General features: G+C 47.5%; 1 long non-coding RNA gene across 2 annotated transcripts in view; it reads left to right on the top strand.

Moving 5' to 3' along the window:
* Positions 1-13,000: 13,000 nt before the first annotated feature.
* LOC128339398 (uncharacterized) overlaps positions 13,001-16,528 on the top strand; it is a 110,971-nt gene continuing 107,443 nt past the window's right edge. The window contains exons 1-2 of one of the 2 annotated variants that reach the window (XR_008313027.1): positions 13,001-13,145; positions 14,552-14,629. This is a non-coding gene — a long non-coding RNA (uncharacterized LOC128339398). Of the gene's footprint in view, positions 13,146-13,737; positions 14,370-14,551; positions 14,630-16,528 lie in introns of those variants that run through there. The other variant, XR_008313029.1, reaches the window with a different exon arrangement.

Here is a 16,528-nt window from a genome sequence, read left to right as displayed (position 1 = left end):
CTTCAAAAGTAGTCTAATAATTGCTTCCTTAATACAAGGAGGCATCCTGCCCTCCCTCAGAGAAACATTTATAATATTAACCAGACCCTCTCTGATAATATGATTATCAGATGAGATTAGCCAAGTTGGGCAAGGGTCAAGAGAAGAGGTTGTAGGGCACACAGTCAGAAGCAGTTTGTCCACTTCCTCAGGACTCACAAGCAGAAAATTATCCAATCTAATCCCATAAGAGGAGTTGCTGGACACCTCGACAGTAGACTCTGCAGTTACTGTGGAATCCAGCTCAGCCTGAATCTGAGAGATTTTATCAGCAAAAAAGTCATTTAAAACATCACAGCAAGTGGCCAATGGTTCCAAGTTTAAATTTACGGGAGAGGAGGTAGATACTAGCCACCTCACAACCCTAGACATCTCAAATGGAAGTGAATTTGTAGAAGCAATGCGAGCAGAAAAGAACTGCTTCTTTGTTGCCCGCACTGCCAGAGCATAGGTCTTCAAATGTGCTCTGTGTTGTGCCCAATCAGACTCATGCCGAGTCTTCCTCCAATTGCACTCCAATCATCTACCTCACTGCTTCAGCTCTTATAACTCATCTGAATACCATGGAGCTGTCTTTAAAGCAAGTCAGAGAAGATGCTTAGGAGCTATTGTGTCTACTGCTCTAGTGAGTTCATTATTCCATCTTTGTACCAGAGCATCAACAGAATCATTAACAGAGCCAACCCTAAACCCTTCCAAGGCTTTTTGGAATCCTATTGGGTCCAATGATTTCTTTGCACGGGCCAATCTAATAAGTCCTTCACCCCTGCCGAGGTGGGTCGTGGTTCTAATAGGCATGTGCACAGACCGGTCTGGAGGCCATTCTAAAGGCCTCCGGACCAGTCTGGACCTGGGGCCGGTTCGGCGGTTCGATGCCGGGGGGGACCTTTAAGGGTGGGGGAGGGTGTGCTTACCCCTCTTGACGCTTCCCCCCTCCAGCGATCCCAGCTTTTAAAGCATTTGGGGTGGCAGGGTACCTCCCTGCCGCCCCTCCCCCGTTCCTCAGCAAAAGGCTTCAAAAGCCTGACTGCATGTGTGCACGTCGCACGCTCGTGTCACATCTGTGCGTCGCATGTGTGTGTATGTCGTGCATACATACACACATGTCTGACGTACACATGCAAGCAATGCACAGATGTGATGCATACATGTGATGTGCGCACGCATGACGTGCGCACGCGCAGTCAGGCTTTTGAAGCCTTTTGCCGAGGAACGGGGGAAAGGGAGGCAGGGAGGTACCCTGACACACCCCATGTTTTAAAAACTGGGAGCGATGGAGGGGGGAAAGCGGCAGGAGGGGGTAAGTACACCCTCCCCCACCCTTAAAGAGCCCCCATTCCCATTGCTGGACTGCGGAGGTGCGGTTCCATGCACACCACTAGGTTTTAAGTTCTACCTTAACCAGGTGGTGATCCATCCATGACAAGGGAAAGATAACAGGAGTCTCCACCCATGGAACACCTCCCTGATCAGAGCAAAAGACCAAATTGAGCTTGTGACCAGCATCATGTGTCGAACCAGAGACCAGTTGGGATAGGCCCACAGTCATCATGGTTGCTATGAACTCTTGAGCTGCCCCAACAACCTGGTACCAAAATGAACATTAAGGTCCTCGACCACCAACAACCTGGGCGACTCAAATGGCAACTCAGCAACCAGCTCCGTCAGCCCAACTAGGGACTTCACTGGGCAGCTGGGTGATCAGCACACCAGCATTAGGCCCAGTCTATCCCTGGTCCCTAGGCTTAGGTACACACATTCAGTATAGGCCAAATACCTGACAGGGATCCTGCTAAGGGAGATGGTATTCTTATAGCCCACAGCTACCCCACTTCCCCATCCACATCTTCTCACCTGCTCTACAATGGATTAACCCTCTGGAAGAAACTGGGACCAAAAAGAGACCACTAGCCTCTCCTAGCCAGGTCTCCATAATACACACCAGGTCAGCTCCTTCATCCATAATTAAGTCATGCACTACCTCAGATTTATTTTGAACTGACCTGGCATTACAGAGTAATAAGGTGAGGTTCTGTGGGTGGGTGGCATTGCTCTCAAGAATCAAAGAGGTGGTAGGCCTGCTGGAAGGCAAAACAGCTATTAGATTTATGAATTCCCTTCCCCTATAATGGCCTGCTACCAACGTCATATCTTTGACGATTCCCCCCCATCACTGGTATAGCTGTCACTGGGCATTCTCCATCTCCCCATCTCTGTTCAGCCCCAAACCCTGTACCAGGCCTAGCTAAATACTAGGTAACAATGAAGTGAGCAGGAGTCTTTCTTCCAGCCATCCAGGCATGGGCGGAGCCACCATTGGGCCAAAGGGTTCAAAGAACCCAGGCCGCTGACCAATCAGGGGCAGCGTCTCGCGGCCCTGACACGCCCCCTGCGTCTGACGCCAGACGTGGGGAGGCTAGTTTAGCTCCAGAGTGGGGGCCGCGCAGCCCCTTCGAGAGCCAAACAAAGGCTGGCACTGCGCTCGCAGCACCAGCCAGGAGCGGCTCTTCCCTGCAAAGGCAGGGAAGAGCCGCTCCTGGTTGTGCGCTGCAAATGCAGTGCCAGCCTAAGTAGCTCCTGAAGGGGTTGTGCGGCCCCTTCAGGAGCTCCTGGGCTGCGCTGTGAAAGCAGAGCCAGCCTTCGTTTAACTGCTGAAGGGGCCGCGCGGCCCCTTTGGCAGTTAAAGAGCAACTCTCCCATCCTGGGCCTCAAGGCCTCAAGGCTCCGTTCAGCCAGACCACGCCCCCATGTCTGACGTCAGACGCGGGAGCATGGCTAACCCCAGCGTCTGACATCATACGCGGGGGCGGGGTCAGTGGGGCCGCTGCAGTGGCCGCACACAGGCCGCTGGCGGTCGCTGTTGCATCCAAGACAATAAGTCAGCCCCAGCCCTCTGCGCCTACCCCCAAAGGCCGGCCCGCTTTGGCGGCCGCCTGCAGGTGGCCTGTGCCAGCGGCTGCACCTATGGCTGCTGCCCACCCTAATAACCGCCAGGAGATCTGAAGCCCAATGGGTGCAGTTTTAATCCCCACCAATTGAGCAGTTTGGCCAGGTGCAGAATACCAAAAACGCAATTAGAGTGAGTTCAGCCCCAAATAACAAACAGGCTGCAAAGAGGCAGGGAAGAGCACAGAAAGCCTCGGCTAGGCCCTTTTCCCACTCAGAAAGAAAGTGGAGCCCAGAAGCCCGATAAAACCGCCTTATCCCACAGCAAGCCTTCCAGTGACCCTTCCCTTTATTTCTTTAGAAATAATATATATTAATTGGCCTTCTGCCTAAGGTGCCCTAGGCAAGGTACAACTTCTAAAATGGGAATAAGCTAAAAACAATGAAACAGTTGTAAACAAACAAACCAGTAAAGCAGGGAAAAGCAATGAAGCATCTATTTCAGTAATTCAGTTGTCAATGTTTGAGAAAATACAAGGATTTTTGCCTGAATTCTATCAGTGAGGTTGCCTGATGAGCTTTGCTGAGCAGCTTGTCCAAAACTTCAGGGGCCACCACCAAGAAAACCCTGCTTAATAAAGAAAAATTAGGTATTATTCAGGATGAGGCATTGAAGATGATAACAGGTTAGACTGTATGTAGGAAGGTTGGGAAAATGTCTTCTGTTTCTCCAGAAAGGCTGAGAACAAGCGTTCTCTCTTGCCCATAAGAACATAAGAACAGCCCTGCTGGATCAGGCCCAAGGCCCATCTAGTCCAGCATCCTGTTTCACACAGTGGACCACCAGATGCCGCTGGAAGCCACAGGCAGGAGTTGAGGGCGTGCCCTCTCTCCTGCCATTACTCCCCTGCAACTGGTACTCTGAGGCATCTTGCCTTTGAGGCTGGGGGTGGCCCACAGCCCTCCGACTGGTAGCCATTGATTGACCTCTCCTCCATGAAGTTATCCAAACCCCTCTTAAAGCCATCCAGGTTTAGGGCTGTCACCACATCCTGTGACAGAGAGTTCTACAAGTGGATCACACATTGTTTAAAAAAGCACTTCTGTTTGTTGGTCCTAGACCTCCTGGCAATCAATTTCATGGAGTGGCCCCTGGTTCTAGTGCTGTGTGACAGGGAAAAGGATTTCTCTCTCTCCACTTTGTCCACACCATGCATGATTTTATAGACCTCTATCATGTCTCCCTGCAGTCGTCTTTTTTCTAAACTAAAAAGCCCCAGGTGTTGTAGTCTTGCCTCATAAGAAAGGTGCTCTAGGCCCCTGATCATCTTGGTTGCCCTCTTCTGTACCTTTTCCACTTCTACAATGTCCTTTTTAAGATGTGGTGACCAGAATTGTATGCAGTACTCCAAGTGTGGTCGCTCCTAAAATAAGGTCTGAAATAAGTTCTGATTTCCCAGTTGCTCACAACTGCATTGTAGTGGAAACAGCTATGTAGTTATGTATTTCAAGTGATGAAGTTACCACCTTTTATACTACTGGTTGCATGATGGGAGCAGCAATGGCCACTTGATGCTTCTAGAGCAAACTGAAGTTATTTACCCTAATGGCTTTTGGTGACTAGCAGGTGTTTCTTAAATAGGTATAGATAGGGGCAATGACTGACATCCTGACTAGAGCACATGCCATAAGAGTCTTCTTCCAACTCAGCTATGGCAATGGATTTAGCTGATCTCCCTGACTACTGCAGAGCCAGATGAATTTTGGCAATCTCCTCTTCCCCCAGAAGTTTTTCCAATCTCCCCTTCCTATACCTCCCAAAAATATGTCCCTGACGCTTGTGTCTTTGGCTTTAAGGACAGGGCTGCTACCACTCTGAGAGCCATGACAACCTATATCAGGTTAGGCTAATTATGAAATCCACCATCCAATCTGTTTCAGCCAGTCTCTTTCAAATCCTTCCCTCCCTCGGCAGACACATATTCTTTTCTTCTTGCCAGCTGGTATTTTGGATTAGTGTTCTGGGCTCTCAGAGGCTTGGCAGGATTTCTTGCCAGCTTCCTGCTCTTAATGCCTGTGCCTTAATGCCTGTGCCAGAATCTGGCAGTTTGCATAATGCTAATTTGCCTTGGAGCCCAACCTGCTTGCTGTTTAATATGCAACACTACCAGAATTACTTTGTGCTCTGTGCCTTATCTAAAAATAAGGTTTCCTCCCCTTCCTTTTGCTTTCTTCTCTGGGTTACCCCAGAGACCAGTCTGGCTGCCGCATTTTGAACTAACTGAAGTTTCCGAACTACATACAAAGGCAGCCCCACGTAGAACACATTGCAATAGTCAAGCCTGGAGGTTACCAGGGAGTTATTCACACATGGCTTCATGCTGCGGGGCAAATGTTGAGTGAAGCCACTTCGAATTACACTTGCGGCATTGAGGGAAGCAGCTCCTCCTCTCTGCTCTCAGGTTTTATGTTGGTGCAGGTTCACATCACATGCCTTTGTGCTTTCTTTCTAGCCAATTGGGTGGAGAGATTTCTAAAACCTATATCAGCATTCCTAAAATAGTGTATCCCTCTTATCATGTTAATGATTCTATGTCAGTGCCTCTCCTTATTTGCTCTGGCATTTTCAGGAAAACTCCTCAAAACCAGCATTTTAAGAACCCAGAAACACATTGAGATAAGCTAGAATTTGGAAGACAAAGCCTGATTTGTGTGCAGAGTGCTTCCAAGGATCTCAAATTGACTTTGGGGTATGTCTGCTGGTGTGTGAATGCACACACTCTGTTCCGGAGAAGATTCAGGGTAACAGCCCTGTCTATAAAGCCTCCAGCTGATGCACCACTGTTTTGAGATTGTTCTCTTCAAGGAATGGATGCAGCTATCGAAGCAGCCAAAGTTGATGGAAAGCGCTCCTGGCCACAGCCTCCACCTATTTCAGGGATATCAGGGTGAGGCCTGGATCCAAGAGCACCCCCAAACTGTGTGCCTGTTCCTTCTGTGGGAGTGTAACCCCATTGAGCACAGGAATATCTAACTCATCCCTCAAATTCCAATCCACACAATGAACACCTCTGTCTTGCTTGGATTCAGCTTCAATTTGTTGTCCCTCATCCAGCCCATTACTGCCTGTAGGCAGGCATTTAGGGAATGAATGCCATTTCCTGTTGATGATGATAAGGAGAAATGAATTCAGATGTCATCAGCATACAACCTGCACAAATTTCCTAATGATCTCACCCAGCAGTTTCATGTAGATATTAAAAAGTAGTTCCCTTCAAAGAGCAACCGTCACTAAGCTCCCACCATCTGGAATCTGCCTAAGAGAAAGGAGTGGAACCACTGCAAAGCACTGCCTCCTATCTCCAACTCCCCCAGGTGATCCAGAAGGATACTATGGTCGGTGGTATCCAACACCACTGAGAGATCCAAAAGAACCAACAGAGTCACACTCCCTCTGTTAATTCCCTCGTAAAGGTCATCCATTGGGCTGAAAAAGGCTGTCTCAACCCCAAAGCCTGCTCTAAAGCCAGTTTGAAATGGGTCTAGAAAATCGGTTTCCTCCAAAACTGCCTGGAGCTGGTTAGCCACCACTCTCTCAGTCACCTTGCCCAACTATGGGAGACTGGAGACTGGCCTATAACTATCCATCACTGAGGGATCTAGGGAAGGCTTCTTAAGAAGTGGTCTAATCATTGCCTCCTTCAAACAAGGAAGCATCCTACCCTCCCTCTGCATTGAGTTAATGATATTAACTAGGCCATCTCCAACAATTTCCCTGCCAGATCAAAGCAGCCAAGTTAGGCAAAGATCCAGAGAACAAGTGGTAGGCGGCCACACTGCCCCAAGCAGCTTGTCCATGTCCTCCGGCATCACAGACTGAAACTGATCCAATCGAATACTGCAAGAGGGATTGCTGGAGACCACTTTAATAGACTCTGCAAAAATAGTGGAGCCCATGTCGGCCCGAATACAAGATATTTTGTCCGCAATGAAGTTCGGCATGCTTAGAACCACTAAAACGAGCGGCTGACATATTGTGCAATGTTACACACACAGTGGAATGAAGTATTTGTGTAGTTGCACAAACACAAGCACAAAATGTTGCACAAGCACAAAAATGGCACAAATGGAGTTGTGCAATAGGGTCACTCATATATATGATGGCTGCACTGTCATGCAACTATGTTTGTGCGATTTTTGCACTTGTGAAGTAGTGCTCTTGTGTAACTCCATGAATATTAGATCCCATTGTGTGCCTATTGTGCAGTATGTCAGCCAGTGCTGGTTTGGAGCTTATTTGCTTATTATTTATTTATTCCCACTCTATCCATTGGCTAGGAGTGGCTTACAGCATTTTTTTTATTTTTAAACATACTCTTTTCCTCAAGGGCTCAAAACCGTTTTGTTGTTGTTAAGGAGTTCTTCTCAGAGGGAGATGGTCCAAATGGTCGTTGGTCTTTCTCCCGCTGATGGAAGGACTTCGCTGCTCTGCCTCACACTCTGCTGCAGCCTGCTTGAAACGGCTAGAGGAGGACATTGTTCTTTTCAGAGGGAAGGGGCCAGATGACAATTGCGGTAGAATATGTACAAAGACATGCATTTCTGTGTGCAGATTTACAAAACCAGAGGAATGAAGTTTTAGGTGTTTGAGTGAGGACTTGGTTGCTCCTCAGCCTACTCATTGCTAGAGCCTCCTCCCTCCCTCCCTCCCCCTGCCCCCATTCTATGCCATTCGTTGCTATCCTGCTCCATTTGGTATGATCCTGCATATCAGTCATCCACAACCATTTCCAGAATACAAAGATGACATGTTCCTACTCCATATGTGAGTGTGTGTGCATAGCAAGGGAGCAGTTCTGCAGACACAGACAATAAATAAAAAGGTGACACAAGTCAATTACACAGGCAACAGGTAACAGTGGGTAGAGAACGGATGGGGGCCGATCTCTATACTCCATTCTCTAGTCATTCTAAGTTAACTCTGTTTGCTAATCACATTGTTTGATGTTTGTTAATCACATTGTAATTTTGTATCCAGAGATCCCAAAGTTAACTTTGAATGTACTTCATGCAGATTCTTCATGCTTCCCATTCTTACATTGAGTTCGGAGTATTTTCCCAAGCCTTTCATATCTAGTATTGAACATCTGCTCTTCCAGTAGAGATGTGCACGCAACTGGTTGTCCTGATTTGGCTCAAATCCAGCTTGGATTCAAGTCCTGGGAAGCTTGGGCTCGATCAAGGCAGGGCCCGGTTTGGTCTGGCTGTTGAGCTGCCTGCCCTGGCTCGGGAGCCAGCTCAAGGGGGTAGACTTGTAAAAGGAAATCAGGCAAGAATTCTCCTTTATTTATTATTTATTACAAATATTGAAACCTCGCCCCTCCAGGACACTACTGCTCGGGGCAGTTCACAACAATAACATAGATACAATATAAAACAAGACAAATAAAATTAACCAAATTAAGTAAACAAGTTAAAAGTCCAGGCTAAAACCACAGTCAGAATTACTGTTGCTGTTTTATAAGTTTCAAATTAAAAGTTATTTAAAAAGGTAAAAATTGAGAATTATAAAAATTAAAGGACCTACCAGCTATAACTAAAGATGCAACATTAAAAAGACTCTTTAAAAAGATGTGTTTTTAGTTGGTTTTTTAAAATACTGAGGGAGAGAGCATGGCGAAGTTCTTCAGGGATGGCGTTCCAAAGCCGAGGGGCCACAACTGAAAAGTCCCTGTCTCTAGTTCCTGCAGGGGCATAACTATAATAGGGTTATAAACTATTATAATAGTTTATAATATTAACAAACTATAATAACTACATAAAATTTTACTTCATTGAGGGGTGGGGGCCCATTTTAAAATCCTGTCTCTGGGCCCACTCCAACCTTGCTACGCCCTGAGTTCCTGCCAACCGGGTCCCTGTTAGTGGTGGGCTATGAGCAGGGCCTGAGATGATGAGCAGAGGGCCCTGGCAGGTTCCTATGGGTGAATTCAGTCCTCTGGTACCCCAGCTGCAAGAGGCGTAGAGCTTTAAAGGTCAAGACCAGTACCTTGAATCTAGCCCAGAAGCGGACGGGTATCCAATGAAGCTGCTGCAGGATTGGTGTGACACTCGTGAAGTGCCCACGAGCATCCTTGCAGCAGCATGCTGGACCAGCTGAAGCTTCCAAACCATCTTCAACGGCAGCCCCGCATAGAGCGCATTGCCGTAGTCCAATCTGGATGTTACCAAAGAATGAATCTCTTCTCACAATCTGCAATCCCCTCAGATGAGCAGCTGCTGGCTCTGTCTGCGGGCTCCATCATGGCTGCCAGCTCCGACACGGCGTCGGCAGGGGCTGTGGAGATCGGGGCCACATAGCCCTCAGAAGGTCCAGGATGCCCCGCGCAAGTGCGCAGGGCATCCTGGAGAGACCCCCGAGCCTGGGAGGCTGGTTGCAGCCTCCCAGTCAGGGTCTACTCATGTGCCGCCGTGCGCTGCAGCGACACACGAGCAACAAAATGAGGTTAATGGAGTGCTCACTCCATTAACCTCATTTAAGGGGAGGGTGTTCTAGGCGGGCTAGCCGCCCCACGAGCCCAGTAGTTCCTACAATCTATGGAAAGCGGGCTAAGCTCCCTTAGCCCACTTTCCGTGGGTCATGGGAATAGCCTCAATGAGTGACTGAGGGTAGGTCCAACTTCTCAGAGTCGGGTTGCAGCTGGTGTACCAGCCATAGCTGGTAAAAGGCACTTCTGCACACCGCTGCCAGCTGTGCCTCCAAGGATAGTGTGGGGTCCAGAAGTACCCCCCCCCCAAGCTGTGGACTTTGTCTTTCAGAGGGAGTGTGAGCCCGTCCAAGATCGGATTTATCTCATTACTCGGATGATCTGTTTTACCAACCTAGAGCACTTGCGTTTTATCTGGATTGAGTTTCAGCTTGTTTGTCCCCATCCAGTCCAGAACAGCCTCCAAGCCCCGGTTCAGAGCATCCACGGCCTCCCTGGTGTCTGCTGACTTAAAAGATAGTTCGAGTTGGGTTCCATCCGCATATTGATGGCACCGCAGCCCACACCTACGGATAACCTTTCTTGGAGGTTTCATGTAGATGTTAAACAGCATAGGGGACAAAATAGATCCCTGTGGCACCCCAGAAGCCAAAGGCCAAGGGGAGCAGGAGGCATCACCCAGCACCACCTTCTGAGTACAGCCCTCCAGGTAGGAGCAGAGCCACCATATAACCGTGCCACCGAGTCCCTTCACAAGTAAAAGACTTTGCCATGGGGGAGGGTGTGTTTGAGGAAAACTTTTTTTAACCTTAAAAAAGAAGCCACTGGCGGCCGTAGTGGCAGGGATGGTGTTGTGGACTGCAGCAGCAGGGGCTCCTCCAACACTGCCCCCCCACCTAAAAGACAGGCCAGTCAATCTGTAGCCCATTTTGGGCCTCTGTGCACATGCAGCCACCATCACAATGACCTCCGCATGTGCGCAGAAGCCATTTGCATCACCACACAAATCTCATGGAAACGCAAATGGCCTCTGCGCATGCGTGGATGTAATTGTAATAGCTGCCGCACATGCACAGAGACCCAAAATGGGCCGCAGACTGACTGGCCTGTCATTTGGGAGGTTGGCATGGGGGTTGGAGGAGTCCCTGCTGCCGCCATCCCCAGCAGTGGCTGGGGCAGTGGCTTGTTTAAAAAAATGTTTTTCTCACACACCCCAACCCTGTACTTACTATGGCAAAGCCCTTTACTTGCCAGTTTCCCCTTCACAAGCATACCTCCTTGAGCCCCTCGAGCTGGTTTGCGAGTTGGGGCTTCAAGCTGGGCTTGGGTTGACTCGATCTCGGACCAGCTTCATCAGGCCAGTTTGGTTCGAGTGCAAGCCTTCCAGCCAAGCTGGCTCGAATTCAAGCCTGGCTCACTTTGAGTCAGCTTGCACACCCCTATCTTCCAGCTTAGTGTGCACCCTCAATGTTCAGTTGAACTCCTGGTAGCTAAGAGCCTGGATAGAGATGAGCTGTCCCATAGCCATTTCCCCCTTATTTCAAAATGAGTGATTATACAGTTTCCCCCCTTTTGTAATACGGTTTTAGATACTGCATCATTATACCTTTCGTTCTAGATATTACTCATAGTTAATAAGGGTGGCAGAACTGGACTGCTCTGCTGATTTAGAATGGCTTTGTCAGATCTCTAAGGGAGTAGTGATACTGTAAGATAACACCACGCCTTAGGGACGTTCCCTAGGGATACTTGCCAAGCAACTTCAGATCACAGTGGCACCACAAAATATTACAACATGGCTTCTACTGAATAACACAGCATTCAGAGCAAAATGCAATATAACAGATAACCCAAATATCTAAAACTGAGCTCCCGGTTGACCCTTGAAATTGTGATAACTAAAACCGAGAGAGAGAGAGAGAGAGAGAGAGAGAGAGATGGAATCAAATACTGTCAGTGGAAAGTTATATTTGTTTAAACTTTAATTCCTGTTCATGTCATTATATTGACCATAAATCAAGTTACAGCCACTGTTCCTTCCATAGGCCATCCTTGTTTGACAATCAAAGAGTTAGATAGTTTCTCTCAGGGAGCCAGATTTGCCCCAACAACTCTGAATTGGTCATTCTTAAGCCACCATAATATCCAAATTAAGGAACAATAGTTTTGCTGCCATTAATAGCTGAACTTTTATTTATCTGAGGGAAACTAGTTTCATACAATTACACAACTTGCCTCATTAAAAGGTTCACCATTTTACATTGAGTGAAATGAAAGTTCTACCTGGCATGTAATGCAAGTCTAGTAGCAGCCTAGTGTGTCATACTTTCTCCTTTCAGGGCGCTGACCTTATTAATTTGCATGGCATTTCACTACAGTCAGTGCCAAGTCACAGATTCACTTGAAGCTGACAGACTAAGCTTCTGAAGAAGTCAGTGGGTGGATGGGAGTGAAGCATTCATCAAGGCATTATAAAATTACTTTTCAGAGATTATCATCAAATGGAACCATTTCTGTAAATTCCTAATGATTCCTAATGACTGTCATGAACAAACTCAGTGTATTAAGTTTCTTGGAACGCAGTCTGCCCGATGATTTATTGTCATCCTGATGATTCAGCTTTTTTGGTAATTCCCAAACAATACGGTTTCATAAGTCCTTGATTGCCAATGCTTCCCTCTCCCAAGTGGATTTGATCAACAGGCTTCTATTTCATTGCCGATTAAAGCCTCTTCCAACATAGTGTTTCATGCTTATGATAATCTGTTGAGGTTGGGCTTATGGAATCCGTTACTCAAAACCTTATACAGATAATCAATTCTCATGTAATGTTATCCCATGTAAATACTTGATGTGGATGGGGCTCGTTCCTTGGTCCACTTAACCAATCAGTCAGACACAAGGATTGGGAATTATTAATTGAGGCTTTATTGCTCTGCAGATAACAATAGGTAATCAATAGGCTCATGCTCTCAAACTGATTACAGTTTGGTTACAGGTGCACCTTATGTTTATACAAACAATCTAAATGGTGCTGACACCCTAGACACAGTATGGTGGTCCAAGTATCTTGTACGCATGCAAATGATTAATTGTTTATCTGGTGATTACTCCTTATTTGGTTAGATCCTGTTTTCTTGACTGTGTCAGCGAAAAACGGTGAGAACCTTGACTATGTTAACAAGTTTCATAGATACAATTTTGCTACCGTAAAGGCAGTGATGTAAATTATGTCCCTCAGCTGGGCTGGGGTTAGAAATGGGGTTTCTAAGTAAAATGGAGTTGCGTTGGCTTTACCTGGCACATCATACTCATGGGATCACTTTAAAAAGATATTCCATGAGCCCCAAATATTGTCTGATTCTGCCAGAAATTATAGCTAACAGCCTGTGATGATTTGCATGTTTTGAGTGTTGTCGTAAAAGGTATTATTTATATGTGTTTACAACTGCAAATATGTGTTTAAAAGTTCTGTCTGTAGAAATGTGAAAGTATGTGCAGGAGGTTGATTGACAGCAGCAGCAGTATTGAGACCCCTGCAGGAAGGACAGAGAAGCCCTGCTTGGAATGCAGGAGAGAGAGAGAGAAGACAGTGAGGCCGCGTTCAGACATCACAGGAAACCTGAGGCAAACTCACCTCAGGTTCCCCCTCCTCCATGTCCAAATAGTCAGATACCGGGACCCAACTGCACCTCCGATTCCCACCCCCAGCCTCCAAATGAATCCTTGGTTGTAAGTAAGGTTAATTTACCAAACCAAGCATCTGGAGACTGGACGTGTTGTCTGGTTTGGGCAACTTGCCCAAGGAGGGAGAAAGCTTCTTACGCTGCTTGAACTCCATTGACTGACTGGTGCAGCTTTCCTTCTAGGGATGTGCATAGAACCGCACAGGGGGGGCTTGAAGGCGGTGGGGGTGCTGTTTTAAGAAAGAGGGAGGGTGCACTTCCCCCTCTCGCCGCTCCCTCCCCCGCTGGCGTCTGTTTTTTTCAAAGCCCATCAAGGCAGCAGCATACCTCCCTGCCACCCCATTGCCCCCATTGTCCAGATATGACTGGAAGTCTCTGGTGTGCCTGCACGCGCCAGTATGGTTCCATACACATCCCTATTTCCTTCCTGGGTCCTGGCTCAGCCAGTTTCTGCCCTCTTCCAGGCTTGAAGAATGCAGGTCTGGCTTGTCTGGGAGCATGTCAGGGGATGGGGAAGAGAACAGTTGGTTCACTGAACACATGGTTCATAACAACATCTGGAGAGAGAGAGAGAGAGAGAGAGAGAGAGAGAGAGATCAGTTAGAAATCAGTTGGAGGACAGTTGGTCAGACAGTTAAGAGAGCAGAGAGGGTGAGCAGGAGGCTTGGAGGGGGAAAGGGTGTACTGTTCAGGAAAGATTGCTCTAGGGCGTAAGTTGAGGCAGGAGGTAAATCTGCTCTCTATATGTTACTGACCATTGAAGCAGGTCAGTAACAAAAAATCCATGAGAGGCACCCAAACCCCAAGGTGGAGAACGAAAATAAGGAAAGAACTACAACTGTTTATTTCACTGAGAGCAAAGGGGGTGGAACAACAATATTTGGGTAAAAGAGGCACAGGAAAATGGCTGGCCTAGTTTATTAACAACAACAGTAAAACAGAGGGGTCTAGTGGATAACAAGGCAGCTGAGGTCATTAATAACTAACTTTGTCCACAAGAGCCCCAGACGCACCAGCATGCAGCTAGGCTACAAAGGGCACTCTCACCTTAACAAGCACAACAACAACAACAACAACAACAGCTGCTGCTACTGATGCTGATGCTAATGCTACTGCTGCTACTGATGCTGATGCTAATGCTACTGCTACTACAGCAGCCAATGGAGGGGGCTGGCCTTTGGGGGTAGGCTTCAGGGGTAGAACAGAGGGCTGAGACAAGTTATGCTGCTGCTTTAAGAACTTCTTTGTTTACTTGCTAGACTGTATGCAGGTATGTGTTTTGGTGAGCTTGGAGTGTGTGTGTGTGGGGTGGGGTGGGGGGAGGGGGCTGTTCACTGTCCCTGGGGTGATTCCAGTGATGGTGGGGAATAGAGGAAGACACAGCATTGGCAGGGTAGCAGGTCGTTACAGGGAAATGGAGATCAGAAATTTAAAAGCGTTTATGCCTTCCAGGTTTCCTGCCAGCTCTTTGACCCTGGGGAGCAGTACCAAGCCCGCGCAGGACCTTACCTTGCTTCTCTGGAATGTCAGGTCAGTTCAAAATAAAACATAAATCATCCATGATTTGATTGTGGATGATGGAGCTGACTTGGTATGTATTACAGAGACCTGGATCGGGGAGGCCTAGACTGGGGAGGCCAGCTTCTCCCGGCAGGATAATCTGTTGTAGAGCAGGTGAGAGGAGATGGGCGGGGAGTAGTAGTGGCTGTGGTACATAAAAATAATATCTCCCTTACTGAGGTTCCTACCAGGGAATTGGCCTATATTGAATGTGTGTTCCTACATCTGGAGACAAAGGATAGACTGGGATTTCTGTTGGTGTACTGTTCACCCAGCTGCCCAACAGAATCCCTAACTGAGCTGGCAGACTTGGTTGCAGAGCTGGTGTTGGAGTCTCCCAGACTGGTAGTTCACTTTGGAACCAGTTTGTCAGGATCACCTCAGGAGTTCATAGTGGCCATGAGAACTATGGGCTATCCCAGGTGGTCCCAGGACCCACACACATTGCTGGTCACACTCTCGATTTGGTTTTTTGCTCTGATCAGGAAGGTGTTCTGTGAGTGGGTGCTCCTGTAATTTCCTGTCATGGATGGACCACCATCTGGTTAAGGTTGGTTCTACCAGTTATTCTGTTGATGGCCTAGTTCAGACTTGGAATAATGAACTCACTAGGGCAATAGGTATGATTGCTCCTAAGCGCCCTCTCTGACCTGCTTCTAAATTAGCCCCTTGGTAAACAGAAGCACTACGGGGGCTGAAGCAGCAAGGTAGACATCTCGGGTGCAAGTGGAGAAAGACTCAGCTTGAATCTGACAGATTACAACACAGAGCGCATTTGAAGATCTATGCTCTGGCAGTGCGTGCAGCAAAGAAACAGTTGTTTTCAGCCTGTATTGCTTCTGTAAGCTCATGTCCAGCAGAGTTGTCTAGGGTTGTGAGAAGGCTAGTACATGCCCCTCGTCCCCTGAATGAGTATTCGGTTCCATCAGTTACCTGTTGTGACATTTCTAATGAGGTTTTTTGCAGATAAAATCTCTTGTATTCAAGCTGAACTAGACTCTACAGTTACTGCAGAGTCTATTGTGGAGGTGTCCAGCAGCTCCTCTTATGTGGTTAAATTTGATCAATTTCAGTTTGTGACTCCCAAGGATGTGGACAAGATATCTGGGATACAGCACCTCACCACCTGTTCTCTTGATCCTTGCCCAATATGGCTTATATGATCTAGCAGTGAGGTTATTGGAGAGGGCCTTGTTAAGATCATTAATGCTTCTCTGAGGGAGGGCAGGATGCCTCATCTCAAGGAGGCAATTATTAGACCACTCTTGAAGAGGCCTGCATTGGATCCCTCAGAACTGAGCAATCATAGGCCTGTATCCAACCTTTCATGGTTGGGCAAGGTGATTGAGAGGGTGGTGGCATCTGAGCTCCAGGCTGTGTTGGAGGAAGCAGATTATCTGGACCCATTTCAAACTGGCTTTCAGGAAGGCTATGGGGTTGAAATGGCCTTCGTCGGCCTGCTGGATGATCTCCAATTAGTAATTGACAAGAGGAGTGTGACTCTCTTGATCCTTTTGGATCTCTCAATGGTTTTTGATACAATTGACCATGGTATCCTTCTGGGGTGCCTGAAGGGGTTGGGAGTGGGAGGCACAGCTTTGCAGTGGTTCCGCTCTTACCTCTTGGGTAGGTTCCACATGGTATCACTTGGAGATTGTTGCTCTTCAAAACAAGAGCTCTGGTATGGAGTCCTGCAAGGCTCCAAACTGTTTCCAATGTTTTTTCGACATCTACCTGAAACCGCTGGGAGAGATCATCAGGGGATTTGGTGCAGGGTGTTATCAGTATGCTGATGACACCCAAATCTATTTTTCCATGTCAGCATCATAAGGAAATGGCCTAACTTCCCTAAATGTGTCACCGTGTAGC

Source organism: Hemicordylus capensis, chromosome 1 (genome assembly GCF_027244095.1).
Source record: "Hemicordylus capensis ecotype Gifberg chromosome 1, rHemCap1.1.pri, whole genome shotgun sequence".
NCBI lineage: Eukaryota > Metazoa > Chordata > Lepidosauria > Squamata > Cordylidae > Hemicordylus > Hemicordylus capensis.
Note: the sequence above shows the minus strand (reverse complement) of the source record. Positions and strands in the feature narration are given on the sequence as shown.